This window comes from Schistocerca gregaria, chromosome X (assembly GCF_023897955.1).
Source record: "Schistocerca gregaria isolate iqSchGreg1 chromosome X, iqSchGreg1.2, whole genome shotgun sequence".
In the NCBI taxonomy this organism is placed as follows: Eukaryota; Metazoa; Arthropoda; class Insecta; order Orthoptera; family Acrididae; genus Schistocerca; species Schistocerca gregaria.
Window position 1 is genome coordinate 329,953,484 of NC_064931.1, and position 24,803 is coordinate 329,978,286.

The 24,803-nt window shown below is 41.9% G+C and overlaps 1 protein-coding gene across 1 annotated transcript in view; it reads right to left on the reverse strand.

The window, feature by feature from the left end:
• Positions 1-18,651, reverse strand: part of LOC126298371 (solute carrier family 41 member 1-like) — a 150,433-nt gene extending 131,782 nt beyond the window's left edge. The window contains exon 1 of the mRNA XM_049989674.1: positions 18,542-18,651. The gene's annotated coding sequence lies outside the window, so the exon portion shown is untranslated. The remainder of the gene's footprint in view (positions 1-18,541) is intronic.
• Between the last annotated feature and the right edge of the window lie 6,152 nt (positions 18,652-24,803).

A 24,803-nucleotide genomic window follows, 5' to 3' on the forward strand; every position in this document is an offset into this window, starting at 1 on the left:
AGTAGTTTTAGTGTCATACATTCAGACGACGCGCTGCAGGATTTGCATTCTTAATAGTTTTAGTGTCACACCTGACGCTAGGCACCGGTACTGGCACGGCAACGTAGGTTGAAACATGAATCAGCGTTGAAACCCAAGGATCAGTATGCATTACAGCTGCAGACAGTCAACATGGGTTTGGTCAAGGTGCGCAGGGCTTTACTCGTAAAGCTGTTTTATCAAATGGTTCAAAGGGCTCTAAGCACTATGGGACTTAACTTCTGAGGTCATCAGTCCCCTAGAACTTAGAACTACTTAAACCTAACTAACCTAGGGACATCACACACATCCATGCCCGAGGCAGGATTCGAACCTACGACCGTAGCAGCCGCGTTTTTCCAGAACAACAGCAATAGTGCTGCTGCTCCTCTTGAGTATCGACGCATTAAACTGAAAGGAATATGGAGAGGTCCTCTTCACGAATTGGGGTTGGAGAACATGTTTCGGAAATTGGAATTAACTGGCGATTTGGGAATTGCTCCAGGGAGAGGCTGATGGCCAGTTGCACCACAAATTGTTGAAGTTATCGTTGCCATGGTTGAGAATACTTGAGGCAGTATGCGATCTTCAAACAGTGCTCGAGCTGTGTCATGACATCACAATATTGGATGTTCTATCGTTCGAAAAGTGCTGCCAACAATTTTGAAATGATATCTCTAGTGCGATTCCACGCTCTCGCGGATCCAGTTGGTCGTCACATTGAGCAACGTTTGTAACTTGTAACGTAAACATGGTACACAATTAACAAATGTTACCCTCTCATGTGAAAATTTAAATGTGTTTCCCTTCACTGGTTTATTCGTTGTCTCTCTTCCGTATGGCCTTACACGTGTTTCCACAAAGTTTGATCGTAGTATGATCACTCTTTTTTCATAGGGGCCCCAAGTTTAACTATAACCAGTCTGTAGACACAGCTTGATTAACCATAGGTTCGTTTAGTAAGAGCGAGACGTTAAGGAGATATCAGGAAACTCAAGTGGCCGACGCCGCAAAAGAGGCGTTCTGCGTCACGGAGAGAATTACCGTCAAAAATTCGAGAGCCTACGTTTCAAGAAGAGTAAATTAAAATATTACATGTACATATATCTCGCGGAGTAAGCGTAATGGAAGAATCAGAGAAATTTCAGCTCATACGTGGGATTAGTGACTGTCTTTCAGGCACACCATTCGCGACCTAACAGGAAATGTGACGAGTGATAGAAGTACCCTCCGACACACATTGTAAGGTGGTTTGAGGAGCGTAGATGTGGATGGAAGAAATCTCTCTTCTTTCAGAAAGCTATTGTAATTGCAGAATTTTGAATTTTACTGTTTGGTGAGGTGTGTGAAAACTTGCGTTCTCTTATGATCTGGGCACAACTTGTTATTCCCACTCGGCTTAGCCTCCGCCAGCTGTACAACCTTTTAGCTGGTAGCGCTTGCTTTCGCGTGACATCTGCTTTGCGCAACAATTGCGTCACGCATACGTCTGTGGCTTCTGGGAAGCGAGGTTTCCCGAAACACAGCAATACTGCCATTATTAGACGAACAAATTAATAACTGAAATGAATTTCCTGCGAGAGTCCGCGATTACTGTGTGATGATGATGATGATGATGATTACGATGATGGCAGTAGCCGAAACGTCGTAATAAAGAATTTTTTATAAGCGATCTGGAAATTTTTATTTACAGAATTAACACGAACAGTCACCATTATTTACAAGCTCTTTTTAATAGTGTTACTGATTGTCACCACACTGTTCGTTACCTACATAATACAGATGAAACTTGACAGGAATTCCACTTCCGTTGAGATTACAACCCGGAGATTACCCATAAGCACTACAGGGTACTGAACGGCGTTTATGAACTCCAAACCAATCCGTTTAGGGTACAATAACGGATTTTTGAGTTTATTTCGTCTATGTCTAGGTCACAAGTGTTCAAGAACGCAATAGAAACCACCAGTTTTGACCATCACCTAGTACAGCGATAATCATGTCATACAATCACGCATATTAAATTACAGAGACCCGTTTTCGTGGGAAAATGAGGGAGATGGTCTTGTAATTAACACTTTCTACAACAATAAAAACTTAAACATCAGACCACAGTTGGAAAATATAGGATACAATCTAAACGTGAACAGCCGTTCGAAGCCGGTAAGAGCGCTACTTTTGTACGAACAACTTTCTCAGTAGGGCAACCCCAGCTGAGAGAGGAACTATGCGGCCTTTGGAAACATTCTTGACAAACTGTTACAGTTTTTATGATGATTGGAATGGCTATTGAGTGCTCTCTAGCTTTATTGTTACTGCACGTTTTTGTAAATAAACAGCGTTGTTAAAAGAGCTTTGTTACTATTTTCTTTTCTGCCAGAATGAACTTTTATTTTGTACACAGCCACTGTCCGAAAATGACATTTTGACAAAATAGGAACGCAAAAATTGTTATGGAGAAAATAAATATAGCTACGAAATGATGGTTCTTTCGCCATATAGGACATGAAGTACTCATAGCTCTTAAGGTACGCATTTTCGAACACACGTTTATGAGAGCCTTTTTCTTCAAATGATTGTTTCTCTCATATCCCTGAATGCTTACTATTCTTCCTCAGACAACGTGTACATCTATACATATTATAAAAATGCATGTATGTGTGTTCCAAATATCCTCCTAAACTATTTGATATATTTGAACAAATATCACTTACTGTCCGGGAACAAGGGATGTGAGGGTAGGAACCCACTACCTCTCCAAGGGGTGGAGGTCAAACCGAAGTGCAGCGCACGATGGGCAAATACCCAGACTTTATTCATCCAGTATTTGAGAATGTGAACACAATCAGCCGCAATAAACTTTGCACATAATTTCAAACCTTAACGAACCTACCACTCGCTGACACTTTGCACAAAATGCTGAATCGGAGAAAATTATCGCTTGTTACATTTTCTCTGTTCATGCAGTACAACAGTCGCATAAGGCATGACACTAATTTACTGCTTCTTTACTGCTGACTCTGCTGTCAACATATTTTGCAGGCGGTATCCACGTATTCCGCTGAATGTACCTGCAGAATTTATCAATGTACGATACATAGTTCAGGAGATAGGACGTCAAACATTTAGCTGCAGGAAAACGAAACTCCAGGGCGAAATTCACTAGTGATACGGGTGAAATATGTGTACAAATATCAGTTAAATATGCCAAATATATGTGACAAGTGCGTACACGGGTGAAGCAGCGGGTAGAGAGCTCCTTCTCAAACCCTGGATTGATTTCAACCAAGTCTGGTCCCCATGTTACTTACTGTTTGGAAAAAAATGTTTCAAGATAAGAACCACCAACCTCATAGTGGTGGGAGTAATGACAGAAGTATGAGGGAGGAGGGGATGGAGAGACAGACAGGGAAGTTGTGGATATGGACAGAGAGAGGGTGGGGGTGGGGGAGGTGGTCAGACAGTGCGAGAGCGAGGGCAAAGGGAGAGAGGGACTAAATCACTGAAGAGGCAAAGAAACTGGTACACCTGCCTAATATTGTGTAGGGCCCCCGCGAGCACGCACAAGTGTGGCAAAACGATATGCTATGTACTCGACTAATGTCTGAAGTAGTGCTGGAGGGAACTGATACCATGAATCTTGCAGGGCTGTCCATAAATCTGTAAGAGTACAAGGGGGTGGAGATCTCGTCTGAACAGCACGTTGCAAGGCATCCTAGATAAGCACAATAATGTTCATGGCTGGGGAGTTTGGTGGCCAGCAGAAGTGTAATCTCAGAAGAGTGTTCTGGAGCCACTCTGTAGCAATTCTGGGCGTGTGGGGTGTCGCATTGTCTTGTTGGAATTGCCCAGTTCCGTCGGAATGCACAATGGACATCAGTGGACGTAGGTTATCAGACAGTATGCTTATGTGTGTGCCATCTGTCAGAGTCATATCTAGACGTATCAGGGGTCCCATATCACTCCATCTACACACGCCCCACACCATTACAGAGCCTTCACCAACTTGAACAGTTCCTTGTTGACAAGCAGAGTCCATGAGATTGTCTCCATATCCGTACACGTCCATCCACTTGATACAATTTTAAACGAGACTCGTCCGACAAGGCAACATGTTTCCAGTCATAAACAGTACCATGTCGGTATTGACGGGCCCAGGTGAGGCGTAAAGCTTTGGGTTGTGCAGTCATCAAGGGTACACGAGTGGGCCTTTGGCTCAGAAAGCCCATATTGATAATGTTTTGTTGAATGGTTCGCACGCTGACACTTGTTGATGTCCCAGGATTGAAATCTGCGGCAACTTGCGGAAGGGTTGCACTTCTGTCACGTTGAACTATTCAGTCGTCGTTGGTCCCGTTCTTACAGGATCTCTTTCCGGTCGCAGTGGTGTCGGAGATTTGATGCTTTACGGGATTCCTGATATTCACGGTACACTCGTGGATCGGTTGTACGGGAAAATCTCCACTTCATTGCTACCTCGGAGATGCTGTGTCCCATGGATCGTGCGCCGATTATAACACCACGTTCAAACTCACTTAAATCTTGATATCCTGCCATTGTAGCAGCAGTTACCGATCTAACAACTGCGCCAGACACTTGTGTTATGTCGGCGTTTCCGACCGCAGCGCCGTGTTCTGCCTGTTTGCATATCTCTGTATTTGAATACGCATGCCTATACCAGTTTCTTTGGCGCTTCTGTGTAGAAGAATAAACACATACCTGGACAACAGCAGATATTGAACTAGAAAAGAGTAAGCATTCAGAACCTCACTGTTACCTACCAAGCTAATCTAGACTTCAGTCCACTCTATACAAGACTGCAAACATAGTCTCCATTTAAAAAAATAATCATCACATATGGTATTTTTGTAACTAATCATTCTAGATCTAGTCCAAAGAGATCGAAGAAACATCACCTACTTGATCTTTATGGAGTAGACATCAGAAATGGGCTCTGCATCCTCGCTTTTAACTCTCCAGCGAGTCCTGTGACGACGTCTCCAAACTCACCATCTCCGTGTGCCACAGCCCAGACGCCACCTTAGTCTGTTGTCTGGTACAAATGGACTCAACTCTCTCTCTCAGAAAGGAGAGCGAGTAGACGAGTTCGCTAGTATAACCGCGGACTCGCGGCATTCCCGCTGCATACAAACCGTTTTGAAAGAAATTTCCACAATGAAACTGTAAATTACTCTTCGTTTACTTCACACGATCATGATTTTGGCTTTATGGCCATTCTCAAGTGCAAATGGAAATGTCACAAGAGGTGCGACCTTCCTCAACGACAATGGTTCAAATGGCTCTGAGCACTATGGAACTTAACATCTGAGGTCATCAGTCTCTTAACGAACCTAAGGACATCACACACATCCATGCCCGAGGCAGGATTCGAACCTGCGACCGTAGCAGTCGCGCAGTTCCAGACTGAAGCGCCTAGAACCGCTCGGCCACCGCAGCCGGCCTTAAATGACAGTTGCAACCATTGAGCAAGGCGAATATTATACACCAATATAACAAATGGCAGTTAGCAGGTAATATTGTTCTGTTTGTACCTACATTTATATAGATAAAAATTTTTCGAGGACTGCTGTAAATTTATTTCATTATTTAATATTTGTTCAGAGACTGGCTGACAATTACGTTGGCATAAACACTCTATCGAGACGTTACCAGGCCTGCAACAGCTACCAAAAAACTGGACATGAGGATGAAGTGCAATCTCTAAATGGCAATTAATTATTAAAATAAATTGCAGAAATGAGTGATAAGCTACACAATTCGCTGCTAGCCCATAAACGCAAGTTGTCATGCCCAAACGAATATAGAAACAGTGCACCTTTCTGTCGCAGTGGTTAACTGTGACTTTTCTCTGAGCCCAGATTTCGTTTTCCGTAGCTATGTTTTCCAAGGTGGATATGTAATAAACAAGAGTACAATCATTTTGTTTCCATTGGACGAAATTTTATGGTTTTCCTATGAAGCGTGGACTATATCACTCCTCCTCTAATGGAATACATTTGCAATTGTGTAATTTGCATAAGTTAATTTTCGTCTTACACCATCCACAATCTCACAAAAAACAACTTCGTTAAAGACCATCTGATCCCGACAACCGGTCGTTTCGTCTTGTCAGTGCTACATTACAGCAGCAAGATAGTGTACTCTTATTTGGTGCTAATAATGTGTCACGAGTAGCCTTCCACTTCTTCACGCTTCCGTAAGAGGGAACGAATATACGAGTATGAAGTGACCGCAGCACTATAGTTCTCAGCCTCGGCATACTCGCGGAATTACACCAGGAAAAAATCCTGTTAGCTCCAACAGTGGCGCCTTGGTTTGAGAGATATGCAACCTGTAACATTTGATTCGTATTGGCTCCGTATCTGATCTCTGTTAGGCAGATGCTAAGATTAAATAAACGTTTACGTTTCTACCATGTGAGCCAAAATTTTGTTCATGGTAGGTTATTTATATCAGGGACAATAAAGGGCAACTAAGCCCCTCATGTATAGGCTTGCCCTGTACGACAGGTGTGCTGTGGGGGCCTGCCTTATCGACCAGTTTTACAGGGATTACATGTGATGATGCACACAGCTGGAAGAAGGCTGTGATGGATAGAGGGGTGGACAGAGAGAAGGGACAGGAGGGGACAGGAGGGGATAGATGGGGATAGAGGGGCAGGTGCCAAGAACAGAGAGAAGGTAGATGGACAAAAAGAGGGGGAAGAGGAGATGGATAGAGACAGCGTGAGGAGGAGATGGTTCGAAAAATAGGCGAGAAGGGGACAGAGTTAAGATACCTTGTGCGGTTAAGAAGGTATCTGGGGTGCATAGCTTAGTGGAATCACTCAGTGTATATCTATACTAAGCTATCAACTTGTCCATGTCGTCTGCAGCTGTCGCCGTGCAAGAAGATAGTGTGTTTAAGTCCTAGCTCTGCACAGCAGTGGTTGGGCGAGGGAAACCACCACAGGAGAGTAAACGCCTTCGGAGTATATGGTGAACATGGCTTCAATCCGATTTATCTTTCGAGTATGGTAAGGCCAAAATGTGGATAGTTGACACTTTTAAGGTGGCAGATTGAATGAATGCCAATTTCGCACCTTACATGAGAGATTTTATATGTCATAACAAGTACATGAGTATATCACCTGACATACTTTGGCGATAGTGAGCAGATTTGTCTATTAAAATATACGGTATGTAATGCAAGGGCATGAGACTCGTTTCGACAGTATTAACACACCAAACCCAAATTCTGTATGTCAATAAGCAAAAAGTGAAAAAAGCTGCTGGGGGAAACATGAAGTTTGGGGCAAATGCGAGTTGCACCATCGCGGCCTGAGTACAACGGAACGCTTTTAAAAAGGGATTAGTGACCTTTGGCTAATGAAAGAGACGGGCGATATGTCTAGGAGAGCAAGTAGTGAGCCAGCGCTGCTTGCTACGGAGAAAGTCTTTAGAAAACTGCGTTGGGGAACTTCCAGATGGTTACAAACAGATCAGTGACGCAGTTGATCACGTGAATGCCTGTGGTGCGCTGAAGATGAACGCGTGTAACTTTTAAGTGCCAGAAATGAGCACAAAATGTCCGATTGGCTGGAAAAAACTCTGAAGGAGTAGAAAGGGGCGAAATTTCGATGCTGTTTGAAGGTAGGCCCTTTGTGATTGACGAAGATAGTTTCCACAAGATGAAAGGAACCTCCCATTGGTCTGAAAAAGCCGTCACGGAAACACGAAAGGACACAAATGGAGGACAGTTTGCTATGAAAGACACAAGACCGAAAACTTTGTGGACTCTCCTCTGAACCAGTGGCAAGTGTAGAACAGGGCGCATCACACACTGTACGACGCCTAAAGAGGAATTTCTTGTGAACATTGCGTTCATTTCAGCTGACATTCAGCCATAAATTAGCTAAAGAGTCATTGAGCTCCAACAGCGGAGAAACGAAACAGCCACGTAGTTTCTTGTTCTTGCAAGAACTGAAAGGGCGTTCTAGTATACACGCTGCTCCATCTATGGACATGTACATCGCCATATTTCCAGACTAGGGAGGAGTGCATGTTTTCTCGCCTAACGAGAAACATAGGACAGTTACTGCTGATGAAATCAGTAAAGATTTTGATTAGTTTTTTATAGGATTTTCAGAGGGCGAGAGCAGTCCTGCAGCCGACAGCTCATCGCAGCTAAGGTAAATGCCGCAAGCAGAGGCATAAACTTGTTGGTTCACCAGATTGTGTGCACTGTGAACTCGAGCAACTTTGAATAATCTTTTACTCATCTTGTCACAAAAACTAACCATCCTCGGTAGACTCGATTGTCATCCTAAATAGCACTGAACTTAGAACCGGAATAGGATGATTTGTCGTAATATTGGCCAACTTCAACTTGAAGAAAACCTATTTAAAAAAAAATGGCTCTGAGCACTGTGGGACTCAACAACTTAGGTCATAAGTCCCCTAGAACTTAGAACTACTTTAACCTAACTAACCTAAGGACATCACACACACCCATGCCCGAGGCAGGATTCGAACCTGCGACCGTAGCAGCCCCGCGGTTCCGGACTGCAGCGCCAGAACCGCACGGCCACCGCGGCCGGCAAAACCTATTTAAATTTGATATTGTTGTGTTCAGTGTAATTTCGGCTAAACACGACGTAATGCGTTATCTTGGCAATTGTCGTAACATTGTTATGTCACAACCTATGTAAATTCGTTTACTTCTTTGACAATAATTTAAATGAAACAAATTGTGTACAGCTAAACACCAATGTGGTCTGTCCTAGAATAAGGATTCACTCCTGACCCCAGTCACTGGTTCTAGAGACGGGAATGCACTCACAGAGTGTTTTTGCCGATGTCTGACAAACGCGAAAAGGAGTGGCTTGTCAGACACTGATGACTGACTGTAAAACTAGGTTTATTTTCAGCACATATATTCTTCTTCATTTTCTTGTGCCTTTGTCCTGCGTTGGCGCAGGGTCAGCGTGGTTACTGACGGTTTTCGCATGGTTAGTTTAAGAGGTCGCTGCATACCTTTCCTGTCACCACGTCATTACCTCCCCTCTCCCCCATCTCCAGCCCCGAACGGAATATGCGTACCCCCAACTGTCTGCATTTAGTGTTGTTCATGTGGAAGAGAACGACATTTTTCTAAATGTTTGCGAATAGTGTAACTGCGGTGGGACTTGAGTACAAGCCCGGTATTCGCTAGTATGATGTAGGAAATCGCCTAAAAACCACGTCCAGGATGGCCGGCAGATCGACGCTTGGTCTGAATCCTCTGGGCGATTTCTATCTGGGCCCGACGCATCTCCCCATCTCAGTCGCGCTGCTTTAACACGCACGGCTATCTGGGTGGGTTACCTTCAGAAGACATAAATGGTTTCCTATTTTATTCACTTCAGAACGCAATTTTGTTGAAGTAAACTCAGAACTAACACGCCAACGATTCATGGACAAGACTGAAGAAGGAATTTTGTGAACCCAAGGGTGAAATCCTCAATGCCAGTGGCTGGATGGAGACTACACAACGTTATGGTACATAACGTTCCCTTTGAAGTGCTAGACGAACACATACGATTGGTATTGTCGGCTTATGCGACATTTACTCAGATAAATTAAGGCAATTTGACAACGAATACCCACTTACATGCTTCTGGCGATGTTAGAGTTGTTCGCTTTAAATTAGAAAAATACATACCGTCTTACATTAATGCGAAATGTTTTCGAACCCTCGTCGTTTATGGAGGTCTACTCAAAACTTGTACGGAATATGGACGAGTTGGTCACACGCGGGCACAATGTACTCGCATTAGTAGCTACCAACAGACAGAAGACACCCATAAGATAACAGAAAAAACGTGTGCTATCATGACTACCAATTCAGTACAACTAGTAAAATCATCTATCAGCTCGTAAGTACAACAGTACACAGATTAAAATGAAAGCCACTCCAGCGAAGAAACATCAGGAAAATGCACGATGCCCACAATCGAACCACTTCTTGCACCGCGAGCGAGTCACTGGCACAACCTCATGCCGACTGCAACCGTAATCACATGTTGCCAAGGTTGTTTCGACAACGCTTCAGAAGTTTCGCTGGGAAGCCCTTACACATCGTCCATTAAGTCCCGATCTCTCCCCATGCGATACACATATTTCTGGAGCCCTGAAGAAAGACATTCGTGGTCGTCTATTTGCTTCGGACGAAGAGGTGCACGCCTGAATACATCAATGGTTTTGTAGGCAACCGCAAACATTTTACAGTGAAGGTATTGAATGTCCTGGTAACTTTTGAAAAAATAAAGTTTACTAACTTTTTTATTATCTGCCTAGTTTTCATTGGACCGCCCCTGATACACAATTGGTAATTAATGATTACATAACCCGGAATTATTAAGAACTCTACACTAGCGCAGCTGCCCCTATTATACGAATTGCAACATGGCTTGTTCGAAACCCTGACCAGCTGCAGATAATGGAGGGCACAAACACTAGTTTTTCTCAACCCTTCGACGTAGACGAACTCAGTCTCCAGCTACTAAGTAGACGGTACGCCCATGAGCGGGTTTGGCACTAACTAGGACCACAACTCTTTCAGATCTTTAATGAAATTTTCAGTGCTACACCATTAGCGGAGACTTTCATTGATGAAATCACCGACCATACAGTCAAGATATTCAAACCAAGAATTTTACAGCATTATCGACAACTTCGAGCTGTACCCTTGGTATGTCGGAAAAATATGTTTAAAGCAGGCGGTGGGCATAAAAAGTCGTCCGAAATTATACGAATGCTTACTCAGAAAATTGTTTTGAACAATTATTTCAGGAGCACACTCGAAGTGTAAATGATTGTGGAAACATACTTGAGCTCTTAGCAACAAATAATTCTGAGCAAATAAGGAGCATCATAACTGATACAAGCATTGGTGGTCACAACGTGGTTGTAGCGAGACTGACTACCAACAAAGGTAATTTATATCTATTTTTAAGAAAAAGCAGATAAAAATTCGCTTGATGCTTTTCTAAGAGACAGTCTTCATTCCTTCCGATCTGGCCAATAAGCGTACACCAGATGTGTACTGAATTCAAAGAAATACTATCGACGACAGTTGAGAGATGTACACCAAATAAATTAATAAGCGACGGTACTAATCCCCCAGTGGTACACTAAACGGGTCAGAACACTGTTGCAGAAGAAACGAAAAAAGAATGCCAAATTAAAAAACGCAAAATACCAAGATTTGTGAAGCTTCGGGAGCTCGAAATTTAGCGCGAACGTCAATGCGACATACTTTTAATGGTTTACATGACGAAACTAACTCGAAATCTGGCAGAAAACCCAAAGAGAATCTGGTCATATGTAAAGTACACCAGCGGAAAGACGCACTCAATACCTTCACTGCTTGATAATGATGGTGTCACTAATGATAATGCCGGTAAAGCAGAGTTACTAAACAGAGTTTTCGAAACTCCTGAACCAGAAACGACGAATTAAATACTGCAGAACTCCATTCTAGAACAAATGACAGCATGAATAACTTAGTCGTATATGTCCTCTGTGCAGCGAAGCATTTTACATCACTGAATAAAATAAATAAAAGATGAATACAGTAAGCAAATTCAGAAAGACGTAGGTTGCAGTAGTTACTCGGGGGTGAGACTTGCACGGGATACAGTGGCATCGAGAGCTGCATCAAACCTGGTCTTTTGACTAAAGACGACTACAACAGAAAGGCAGAGTCTCCCGGTCCAGACGATATGCCAGTCAGCTTCCTTTCAGAGTACGCTGATACAATAGCTTCATATTTAGCAATTATATAAAACCGCATCGCTCTTACAAAGATCCGCACCTAAAGACTGGAAAGTTGGACAAATTACAACAAGAAAGGAAATAGGAGTAATCCGCTGAATTAGAGACCCATATCACTAACGTAGATTTGCAGCAGTATTTTGGAACTTGTACTGAGTTCAAGCACTATGAATTACCTCGAAGGAAACGGTTTATTGTCAAATAGTCAGCAATGATTCAGAAAATATCGTTCTTGTGAAAGACAACTAGATCTTTATGCACACGAAGTAATGAGTGCTATCGACAGGGAATGTCAAATTGATTCTGTATTTTTAGGTTTCCAAAAGGCTTTAGACACCGTTCCTCACAAGCGACTTCTAATGAAATTGTGCACCTATGAAATGTTGCCTCAATGTGCGAGTGGATTCGTGAGTTCCTGTCAGAAAATTCAAAATTCGTAGTAATTAACGAAAAGTCACGGAGTAAGAAGTAATGTGTAACTTTCCCCGAGGAATTTTTATCGGCCCCCTGCTTCACTTGCTCTACTTAAGCCATTTATGTGACAATCTGAGCAGCCCTCTTAGATTGTTTGCAGATGATGCTGTCATTTAACAACTTGTAAAGTCCTCAGATGATCAAAACCAATTGCAAAATTATTTAGATAAAATATCTGTATGGTGCGAAAGGTGGCAACTAACTCTAAGTAATGAAAGTGTGAAGTCATCCACATGGTACTAAAATAAATCTTCTGAATTTAGGTTACACGGTAGAATAACACAAATGCAGAGGCTATCAGTTCAACTAAATACTTAGGGATTGCAATTACGAATAACTTAAACTGCAACAATCACAAAGGTAATGTTGTGTGAAAAACAAACCAAAGCCTGTGATTTATTGGCAGAAAACGTAGAAAGTTCAAGAAATCTACTAAAGAGACTGCTTACACCATGCTTGTCCGCCCTCGTCTGGGGTATCGCTGTGCGGTGTTGGATCGGCATCAGATTGGACTGATGGAGGACATAAAAAATAGTTCAAAGGAGGACATCTCGTTTTGTATAATCGCGAAATAAGGAAGAGAGTGCCACGGACATAAGTGAATTCTTCTACGACTGTGAAAATACTCGGTTGGCGCTCACCTACAAAGGGAGAAATGATCATTGTGATAAAATAAGAGAAATCAGACCTTGCAGATGGGAGATTTAAGGGCTCGCTTTTCGCACACGCCATTCGAGAGGGGAGAGGTAGAGAAATGGCTTGAAGGTGGCAGAGCAATCACATAGATGTACCCGGGCACTTTATGCACGAATGCAGGTAGCGAATTACCTAATACTGGGTGAGTATCAACCTAGTGCGGTAGCGAGTCAATCCATGAGAGAAGTACGTGGCGTAATGTGAGAGCAGTCCCTTGCTCTTCTCATTTTTCGACTTCAGAAATACCTACGATCACATCGAGTATTTTTGGCACTTTATGGACGACGTGATATGAATCATCCAATGACTACTGCCGCGAGGCCGCCGTTCTAAACCAGAGCGATTCACCACATTACTCGGCCATAAATACTGAGTGTAGGCATATGCGGACGACGTGAGCGTCACCCTTACTGACGAAGCAGATCTTCGTCTTCCGACAACTCATTCAAGAATATAAGCTTTACCAACGACAGAAGCGGCAAGATCCTGGAATAGGTAACTAGTTTGTTTTGTCATACATTAACAATTATCGAAGTACGATATTGCAGTACCTGTATTGTAAAAGAGGGAAATCCGGGTTTGAGTTCCGAACGGTACAAATTTGCATTGTCGCCATTCCCTTATACAACTGATGGTATTTCGTATTCGCAACTCCAAAGATTTCATGAATTATCGGACAAAGAAAGAGGTTGCTGATTCTACTTATAAACGCTGCAATAAATACTTACCCAGCGTATCGCTAGAGTCACGGTATGAGGTGACAGAAATAAGGAATATCAATTCTAAATTACTTTGTGTATGTACTTTAACGCCCCTACAACTGCATTATTAACACCGTTAAAGATATTATCTGCAATCCTTCTTAAAAGAATCGACAGCATAAATTTCTGTTGGCTAGCACACTGAATATGTGATATCAGCAGGTTGTTATCGAACCTACAATACACTTGCGTGAAATTTATTTCAGAGCTTTTTACATCACTGAAATGCCGCCCCCCCCCCCCCCCCCCCCACTCATCCCAGAAGCTTTGAGCGAGGTGAAGTAGTGCTGACGCACTTGAGTCAATAGGGAGAATGGCGGTTCAGATCTCCATCCGGCCATGCAAATTTAGGATTTCCGTAGTTTTTCTAAATCGCACAAGGCAAAAGTGGCGAAAGCTCCTTTGAAAAAGACATGACTGGGCCGATATCCTTCGCCTTCATTTCTCAGTCCGTCCCTAATGATATCGCCGTCGCCGAGACGTGTAACACAGGTTTTACTTCCTTTTCTATCCCTGAGGCTCTTCAGACAGCCACCGAAAGCTACACACTTCTTTCACGGGCGCTGTCAACAACACAGTTTAGCGTCACAACGTTTGACGGAAACCTGAATAGTAATCTAACACTCACCGTTTGCTAGTACTTCTACTAGGCAACTATTTGTTGCTTTAGATATAAAGTAATTAGTTCTTCTTAAATACGATTCTACGATATTTGCGTTACGGTTAACAGCATATTTTGGAGATGAATATGTCAAAGCTGACTTTCCTTTCCTAGTTGCATTCACTTATATTATGTTGTCATATTCTGGGGCAATTCTTTATTGAGGAATGAACTGTTCGTTGGGCGGAAGGACAGCATGTTTCCACTCTAGAACGTATGAATGCAGTTCTTTAAACTTGTAGGCGATGAGAAAGTGAGTAAAAATTGTAAACTAGCTGACTAATTCCACTCATAGCAAGCGATCTCAATTATGATAAAGGGATCGAGCATATAAGAACTAGGAAATGTACTTAGTTCCGAGATATAATACAATTCTCGACGAGCTCACTCTTGTATAGTAGTAGTTTTTACTTTTTAAGGGTCGTACTCAATAATATTTGCCTTTGGTTGCCGTTGTTAGTTTTTCATTCTTCGTGTTTTCTCCTCAGTTACCCGAGATTGGTTTCATTCCTTCACCCATCAATCCCTTCTACTCAGAGTTCCGTTTTTCCATTTTATTTATTTATTTAATGCTTATTTGTGTATTGCTCATCTAAATAAATTTGAATAATAGTCGCGGTAACAAGCCGACATTAGAGAGCAATGAATAAATTCACGATAAACTCTGAAAATCATCTTAAGTACTTCTAATGATGGGGAAATGGAAACTATGCTACTAAGATTACTGGTGAAAATAAATTTTAAAGTGTCTTTTTCATTTTATTGTGAAATATTTACGTCGCCTGTTTTAAAAGCCCGCGAAAACGAAAATTCATATAATATTCCAGAACACCCATTAAGGATGCCTAGTTGATAGGCGAAACGCGTTTATGTGGTGTATAAAATAAAAATCCATGAGCAGCATCCAAGATGGAGTTTCCTTGCTAGCTACTATAGTTTATTCACAGCTTCTCCGAAAAAACATGGCCACCACAAGAAACTTGTTACGTATAATTTATTTCCAACTTGTAAACAACGTCCATAATATTTACGTATCATACGCTTTATAACTCTCACAATAAAATGCAAGCCAGCGAAACGTACCTTTTCAATATGTACATAATGTTTTAGAAGTTCACTGTTCTCACTAATGGGAGACTGACGTTTTATTTACTTTTAGTACCTAACTGGTTATTAGCATTTACGCTGCATTAACACTAATTCACATGTACTGTTTAAAGTAATAACGTTGTTCATGTACCTACGCAACTTTACCTGTCAGATCTAGTCAAGATGTTTGCGTAATCCAGGAGCTTCAGTTATGTTATGTCAACTGCCAGTTTGCGTGTAACTTCCGTTCAATATTACTGACAGTTACCTACAAGAGTGAGCTCCCTATTCCTAGAGAATATCTCTGAAAGACACGCTTTCAACTTCTAAGAATAGAAAACAATACTGAATGTTCTGTTCTTATCTTATAACTGGCTTTTGCACTAGAATGCTACCGAGCGAGCACTGGCTACCGTCAAAGCTAGAAGCCATACCATTGCGTAAATAAACAGCAGCAGAAGATTCACACTCTCCTATCTGTCAAATATAAAATCAAGGGGTAACGGAAAAATCACTGACGTAACTTCTATTTTGGAAAACTCATCTCACTTGAGTTGAGCAACTTTCGTCCTTCTCATTGTTTCTGGTTTGGGCAACAAGAAAATCAACATACACTTATTTATTACATGTTGACACTAATATCTAACACCACAATTTTCTGAGACCACTCATCACCTAGGAAGAAATTATTGGTTGCACAGAAGCGAGCAATTACTTGGCGTGTTCAGACAGTCATGTCGTTGGCGCCACTTCTAACTGTACCTTCACAAAATAAATATTTGCGTTAGTAATATTCCTCAAATTCTAGAAGAATAGTACTGTTCACAGGAACAAGATAAGAAAAAAACTACTTTAATTTCAGATTACTAAAGCTGTCAATTGCTTGGACTGGAGTTTAACATGAAGCATAAAAATTATTTAATCTTTTACCTATCTACATCTACATTCCTCACGCGACCTGACGATGTGGGGTGCCGATTACTGCTGGTATTTGCCACTGTGTGATAATTATCGGCACGCAGAAATAACTGTTGCAGATGCTGACTTGTACAGACAATCGAAACAGATTTTAAATTATTACGCTTCACCTTAAAAAGTAAAATGTGTCATACAAATTTATAAAGTCTAGATCTGTAGACAGAACAATATTATTCAACACACAACACGGCGTTCCGCAGTACCAAACCACTCAGTAAGAAACTGCTACACACCGATTGGGTAAGTTTGCTCTACTTTTGCTCAGTGACTGAAGCTGGAAACCTAACACTACGACTTTCGGTGAGAGAGAACGATCACTCGGGCTTATATGAGTGGGTTGAACATTAAAGTATGGATAAAAAAACTTACAAAAAAAGACGTTGAAACATTGCAGATAAACATATTCTAAAGGCACACGAAGACTCAAGTAATCAGTGAAAGGAAAACATGATCACAAAAAGCATTAAGTGATTCATTATTTTATGTTTTAGATTATTACTAATCTTAATTCAAACGAATTCTGGTTGTCCTATTTCGCTTAGTGTGTACGTCGTTTAGTACGAGAGTATAACAACAAATGATTTGTTAAACATTCAAATGATACAGTGTCTAAATAATTTTGTGACCCAAGTTCATGCTATCTGAATAAAACTATTGGACCAATTTATAACACGTAAAGTATAGTTTACTGAAGTAGAATTACGACGAATGTATACCTCAAACTTTCGAAAATTTTACAGTTTTATGTCATTGACATACTTCCAGCGTTGCACAGATTTCACTACCATTAAAAATATTTTCAATTCAAAATTAGTAACGTTTAATTTTCCCCCTATAAACCAGCCATACAACTGCGGGCCCGTTACATGTGCTGTATGGGCTAACAGCCACAGGGCTACGGTGAGCAGACACACACTCCCGTATCACGTAATGAGAAAATGGTTGTGTCAATAACAAAATGTCATAAGTAGCAAATCAAACTTTTAATCTGATTTGAAGAAGTTTGCTCTGAAAACTCTTTCTAGTCAACGGACAAATATTTAATTAAACACTAGTGACATGTCCAGTCCTATAGCAAAATGTCTTTAATCCGTTGTTATATTTGGGCTTCAGTGGTAACATTCGAAAATGGCTCTGAGCACTGTGGGACTTAACTTCTGAGGTTATCAGTCCCATAGACTTAGAACTACTTAAACCTAACTAACCTAAGGACATCACACACATCCATGACCGAGACAGGATTCGAACCTGCGACCGTAGCGGTCGTGCGGTTCCAGACTGAAGCGCCTAGAACCGCTCTGCCACCCCGGCCGGCCCCTGTGTTTTTCATAATTGAGGAGCACCGGAACAAAAACCAATATATCCCCATTTTCTGTTAATCCGGAAGGAACAAATAGTGATCTCTAAATGGCTCCACAAGCTATAAAAAGAAGAAACAACATGTCGCGTTGTGCTGAAAATTATTTTGTGACAGTATGTATTATTACTCCCGTATCTCCCCCCTACAGCTCAAACACGCGAATACGCCAAAAGTGGATATATCGTTTTTTTTTCCGGCGCTCCTTAATTTATATACCACATTTGTACATAATGTGCACAAAATACTCGTCTGACATTTACCTATTGTGTAGTACAGCTTTTCTGAATTTTCGTCGTAGTTTTAGTCATTTAAAACGAAGAAACTTAAATATGGGGGCGGACGTTGACCTCAGAATACGCTTCAGATCATTCGATTGCCACAGAATATTTCGTATTCACATTTGTTAGCAACACCAACACCTGCACTTCTGGCTACGCCACTGATCAGAATGTCACTTCAACAATGATTTCATAAGGATACTATCATGCTACAAACAACTTCTGTAGTGTTGTGTCTTGTACGTACGTAAAAATGATCAAAACGAACCAAAATATAAACACGGAATCTTTGTTTTGCTGCATGTACGACAATGGAGGCAAGTCCATGTGTCTGTAATCTCCGAAGGAACTAATTCAGTTTCTTAGTTTTCTTCGAGTCTAGCAGGAATCGGAAAATGAATAAGACTTACCACGCAGTTAGAGGGAGGACATCTCTTTCGTGGCTGAGCCACACACCGACTGTTCGAACGGCACGTTCCAGCGCGCTAATCTCTGGCGAACTCACCTTGCTGTACGTGGCGGGTCAGCGACGTCACATTGTGTGTGTTTGCAAGTCATAACACCACATATCACGCCAAGGAAGCGGAACTATGCGGTTGTAAGCCGCATCAGCGTCGTTGTGAGAAGATACGGTATATAGGCGGACTCTGAGGCTTGCGAATGGCTCATTCTCTCTCTGCCTAGACGCAGTTGGAACAGCATCTGATCGTTTGGATCGTTGTACCAAACGCTTTCGCACCTCAAAATCTTGCGATGTAGGGTTTTACAGGAAGATGGCCGGTACTGGAGAAAGATTTTGTTACTTCCATCGGATCGAGTGAGGGGTCGCCGTGATTTAAGCACTGCACTATCGTGAGGAACATGGTCGGATTCCCGTTTGGATTTATCGATTAGGATTTTCCGTGATTTCCCTAAATCACTTAAGGAAAATTGGCGATGATTCCATTCAAAGAGAACGGCCGACCTCGTTCCCATCCATAGAAAAATGCGAACTTGTGTTGAGTCTGTAACAGCCTCATTGTGGATATGATGTCAAACCCTTATCTTTCTTCCCTCCTCTGCTCAGTATTAAGATGGTCACAAAACTTGTGTCTTAAACTAAACTCTAAGAAGTCCCGGTTGATCATCATATCGCACCGAAAGTTGATCACCTAACATGTACGCAAGACATGGTCTCCCACACTTCTTGATGGCATTCATTTACCCTACCAAAACAAAGTTAAAGATCTCGCCATAATCTTGCACGATCATCTAAATACAAGGGTGAAATAAACGAAAAAAAAAGTTCTCAGTGCTTGATGGCATCAGCATCTGGAGCTATTACCAAGCAGTTTACGTAAGATGCTTCATGCTGCATTTAAGAATTAAAAAAAAATGGTTCAAATGGCTCTGTGCACTATTGGGACTTAACTTCTGAGGTCATCAGTCCCCTAGAACTTAGAACTAGTTAAACCTAACAAACCTAAGGACATCACACACATCCATGCCCGAGGCAAGATTCGAACCTGCGACCGTACGGTCGCACGATTCCGGACTGTAGTGCCTACAACCGCTCGGCCACTCCGGCCGGCCATTTAAGAATAAACTGAATGATTTTATAGTACCGCCAGAATAAATTTAACATGATAAGGGCAATAAAGAATATTCTCTCCTTTTAAATGCGAAGTAATCATCATTTCGTTCTATTCTTCTTCTTCTTCTTCTTCTTCTTTCCTTTCCCTTATCTCCTTACGCTTGCCCACCTTGTCGATATTCTTCCTTTGCCTCCGACTGTGTTAGGCCTGTATCCTATTGTCTCTTCTAAATCCATCGTGTCCATTGCTGCTACAGCCCACAGCCTACAATCTAAATATGCGATTATTTGCCATTTACTGTTATTATTATTATCGTCCATCCTCGGCGTAAATCCAATGAATCCCTAAATAACCCTAACGATTGATGCTGTCATCGCTTTTATATGTCCTTCATAATTTTTATCATAATGTTTTTGGTCTTTCATTTGCATAAAGCCAGAGTGTAATTTTTGTCTGTTATGTCAACCAAAACGTTACTGCAACATTTCGTCTTCAGCAGAACTGTGGAGGACGTTTATCTGCACACAAGAGAGAGCCTCATCACTTGTCTCCTGCCAAGGAAAGTGCTGTGTGTTGTAAATAAAGATTTATGTTTGTTGTTTGTATTATAGCGTCACGTGTGTGCAGCAGCTGCTGATGGAAAGCAACTACAGAAAAGCTCCATCGTAAAGTGTGTTTCGAATTTACTTTCCATCATTTCCCCATATCGTTCAGGAACTTGATAGGAACAATGTATAATGAGGGGCCTAGCCGATGCCCTTTTGAGATGATGTCAGGGGTGAGTAAATGTTCTGCATTAATGACCTTGCTATCGGTCTGGCATTTTTTAAAAAGAAATCACTTATCACTTGCGTAGTCAAACTCGACTTTGACTCCCAGCGTAGTAGCACTGTGGTAAGGCAGTCAACTCGCCTTAGGCAGGATGGACGTTCAAATCCCAGCCCGGTCAACCGTGGTTCCCAGCAAATGCCGGGATGGTTCCTTTGAAAAGAATGTAACCGATCCTACCCCTGGTCTTCCCTGTTCCGTGCTTGTGGTCCTTTCTAATGTCCTCGTCGTCGACAGGACATTAAACTTCAACCTTCCTTCTTTCGACTTTGAAAGGTGTTACAGAAGTATGCACAGTGCTCCCATGATGATACAAACAGTAAGGGATGACTTTTTCTTTGTTGTTCTCTTTTTAACTCACCCCTCATGGACGATGGTGGATTGGCAGCGGTACAGCGTGCTGCTCTTCAACCACAAGATTTTCAACACATACAAGTAGTTTTAAGATATTAAGAAAAGATAAAATATTCGCATAATTTTTAAAATTAATAAAATTATTTCACATTCATAGTCTTTTAAAATAATTGCCGATAAGACTGATGAAGAACTTCTCAATATTAAATCGTGAAGGGCCTGCGTGGTGAGGAATAATTTGAGAGAGGGGAGTTGGAGTGGTTCTGGCGATTACCGTGCGGAGTAGGGGGCTGGTATTTAAGAATGGTTGTAACGTGGGAGAGTGGATGGTAGGGGAACATGGTATTTGGAATATGTGTAACTTGCGTGGAGGCAGGAGATGGGTACGTGGAGGAAAGAGTAGGATAATCTGGGAACGGAAGAGGGAACCCTGACTTGGAGAGGGCTAGAGTGTGGATTAGGTGTGGTAGAAAGGATAAACATCAGGATGGATTTCATTGTCTAAGAGAGGGAGGTTGTTAAAATTGTGTAGGAAGAGGATATGGACAGTGCGTAAATGTTGGGTTGATGGGATGTGTTGGTGAAAACACTGCAGTATACCAGGATTAAAGAGAAAGAGTGGGATTTTTGGAGTTGAGTATGTGTAACGTACAGAATGTACGGAGGTGTCAGTTGTGTGTGGGGAGAGAGGGGAAAGTGATTAGCTTCTAAGTGATTCTTATAAGGGAGGATAAACGGATGTGGAGACGAAGCTGAGGCACGTGATGTTCGATTTGGAGAGAATGATTGAACTTCGGTGGAGCAGATTTCCGGGCATCAGTATAATAGCAGAGGATGAGACGGATCAAAGCTATGTACGTCCGATGGATGGGGGAAGGACGTAATCCCCATGTTCGCTTAGTATTCAGTTTCAATGTATTGTGAGCGTTCTGTCGGATGGTTGGTAGTGGGGTTTGGCTCAAATGCTTCAAATGGCTCTGAGCACTATGGGACTTAACATCTGAGGTCATCAGTCTCTTAGGACTTAGAACTACTTAAACCTAACTAACCTAAGGACGTCACACACATCCATGCCCGAGGCAGGATTCGAACCTGCGACGGTAGTGGTCGCGCGGTTCCAGTCTAACCGCTCGGCCACACCGGCTGGCTAGTGGGGTTTCCATGTATGTTTAAGGTCAGGGGTTAGTGTGAGGTATGTTGATGTATTAGTAAATAGAATAGAATTGTCATAAATGGTTAGGAAAAAGTCATGGACACGGAAGGTGTGCGACATTCGTTCTATAATTGCAGCCTGGTTTTGTATGGATTTATCTTAAGAAGCCTCTCGTTACACCAGGAGTTGTACTGTTTGAGATCGAGTTAAAGGGGCATCTGAAATTTATAGGGTTGAGGGCCAGGCATACTGTTGGTTATCACTCAGGATGTAATGGCTTGGGCATGTCGGCAGTGTAAAGAATGTATAGGAGTAGAGAGAGGAATGAGCGATGTGGTACGCCTGCAACAGGATGGAGGACACAGGAATTTGTGTTGTGTATTTGTATAGTGACAATGGATGGTCGACTGGGTAGAAAGAATGCAATAAGGCAGTCGTAATTAACTGGAAGTGCATATGTTTTTAGTCTCAAGAGGAGACCAGAGTGTCGTACACAATCATTGTCCTTTTAAGATCATGGTTGTCGGTTGTTATGCTAATGGATAAAGAGATGGGTGATATAGAGGTGTTGGTCGTCAGAGGAGAAGTTGGGACAGAAGCCACACTGCTTAATAGGAAATGGTATGTGCTGATTTACACGTATTTTTGTTCGAAACCTTCCTAAACGCTAAGGTTGAACTGATGGTTCGGTTTTTAGGATTTAGAAGATTTCCCAAAACTTAAGATAGTAACCTGTGTGGAGGATAGCGTTATAAGGATAGCAAGATGTACTAGAAAGGAATGAACACTTCTCTCTGGTGATATAGACGATACTGACGAAACACGGAGTATTTTCACGTTTTTGTGAAGGATCTGCTTCTTGTCTTGTGCTGTATTTGGTGTGATAAGCTATGTTTGTGGTACATTGTCTAAACACTGGAAACTAGGAGCATGTGGTGAGACTAAAGTATAGCCTCGTCCGTAGACTTTTGGGAATCAGTGGAAATTAAAGTGAAAGTTATCAGGGATTGAAAAGGTATCAGAGAAATGCCACTCGTTGCACCAGGAGCTGTACTTTTTGAGATCGAGTTAAAGGGGCCTTTGGAATTTATAGGGTTGAGGGCCAGGAATACTGTAAGTTGTCTCGGGGACGCTGGAGAAGAGCACGTGAAACAGTTTGAGTTAAGAAACCCTGGACCAGAAACGCTAGCCGAAAGTTATGCAGCCAAAAGTGTTGTGGGATGACTTAGTAGATAGAATACTACAACGTATGGATCGTTGTTTGTACGCTGTAAGAAATTGATCCAATATGTTTTAATATGTGCATAGTTGCCAGCATTGTAGGGTAGGTAAAACTGATCAACATGTAGACTTCCATCTTGAGGGTGGAGATAGGAAACTCGAAAAATGAACTGCAAACTGCGGTTAGTCCTGACATAAATGTTTGTGTTTACAAGTTGAAATGTACAGTCAAATAATCTTAGTGAATAAGTGCTCTATCTGGTCACGGGACTAGCAAACATCACTTTCGTGTGTGTACAGTCAAATGGAAACTTTAGCAAAGCTGGGAAGTGATATTGGGCCAAGTGACCACATGGAACACTACATTTTCCCAGTACTGTTCCAAAGATCAAGGGAAATAGAGCAAATGATACCCCGATGTTATAATCGGGTAGGCAACGAACTGTATGGACATCCGACTCAGAAGATAAAATGCTTACTCACATAGATGAGGTGCCATCAATTAGACTCGATTAGTTGCACGTGAAATGGGCATTGTGCACAGCGCTGTGTGGGAAGCAATACGGGAACAGTAACTAGACCCCTTACGCTGACTTCTGACCTCGATCAACTGGTTTCCCGAATCAACTATGTGCTTCAGGACGTGAAAAAAAATCCTATCATGCTCGACAGAGTTGGCGGTTATTGTTGCAAATGTACTACGCAAGTAATGAGTCTCAGGGCAGACTGTTTGAACACCATTACTAAATTCATTCGAACACGCCGTTAAGCTGTAAACGATCATTGTTATACATCCTCAGTTCCTTACGGACATCGACCATGCATAAATCGTAGTCGATGGGTTCAAAATAAAATATTAATTAATAACAATATGGCCATCTACGAGTGACTTATTATTCTATGAAATCCGTCGCTGAGATGATGCAGTACTCTGTATTTCAAACAATATTGACTGTTTGGGAAATCTAATATAATTTCAAATTATTTGTGTAAAGAGCTGTCCTCCACAGGGCGGGAAACTTGAAGAACTCATCGAAATAATTCAGTATTTGTTTGAAGTGTTGTTAATATCAATTTCAGATCAACAGGGCTCAGGTCAACAGGGACCGATATGCCACAAATCAACATTTTGATGTGCTGTGCGAATTGCAACCCACCACGACACCGAAGAAGTTTTATGTTTTCCTACGATATCGTTCTGCACTGTTGGAAGATGTTGTATGCGTCAACTCCCTTTCGTTGGATACTTCGGGCTGCATGGAATATCGTGTAGTGCTGTTCGTTTTTAGCACGCTAGTACTAGAAGTATAGAAAGTGCGATGTCATGGCGATCAACAACACTTTTAATGAAGTGCAAAGGCGTCTCTTCTTATAGAAAAAGACACGCGCGAAGCAGAAGTACCTACCTGCCCTTAGTACGCAATAAAAAAAATTGAAAAACTTGTTAATGAAGTGAAAATGTGTCCGTAGTTCGGAAAAATATGGGTGCAATGCAGATGTGACTGCACATTGTATGGTCCAGAAATCTCATATTTTAAACAA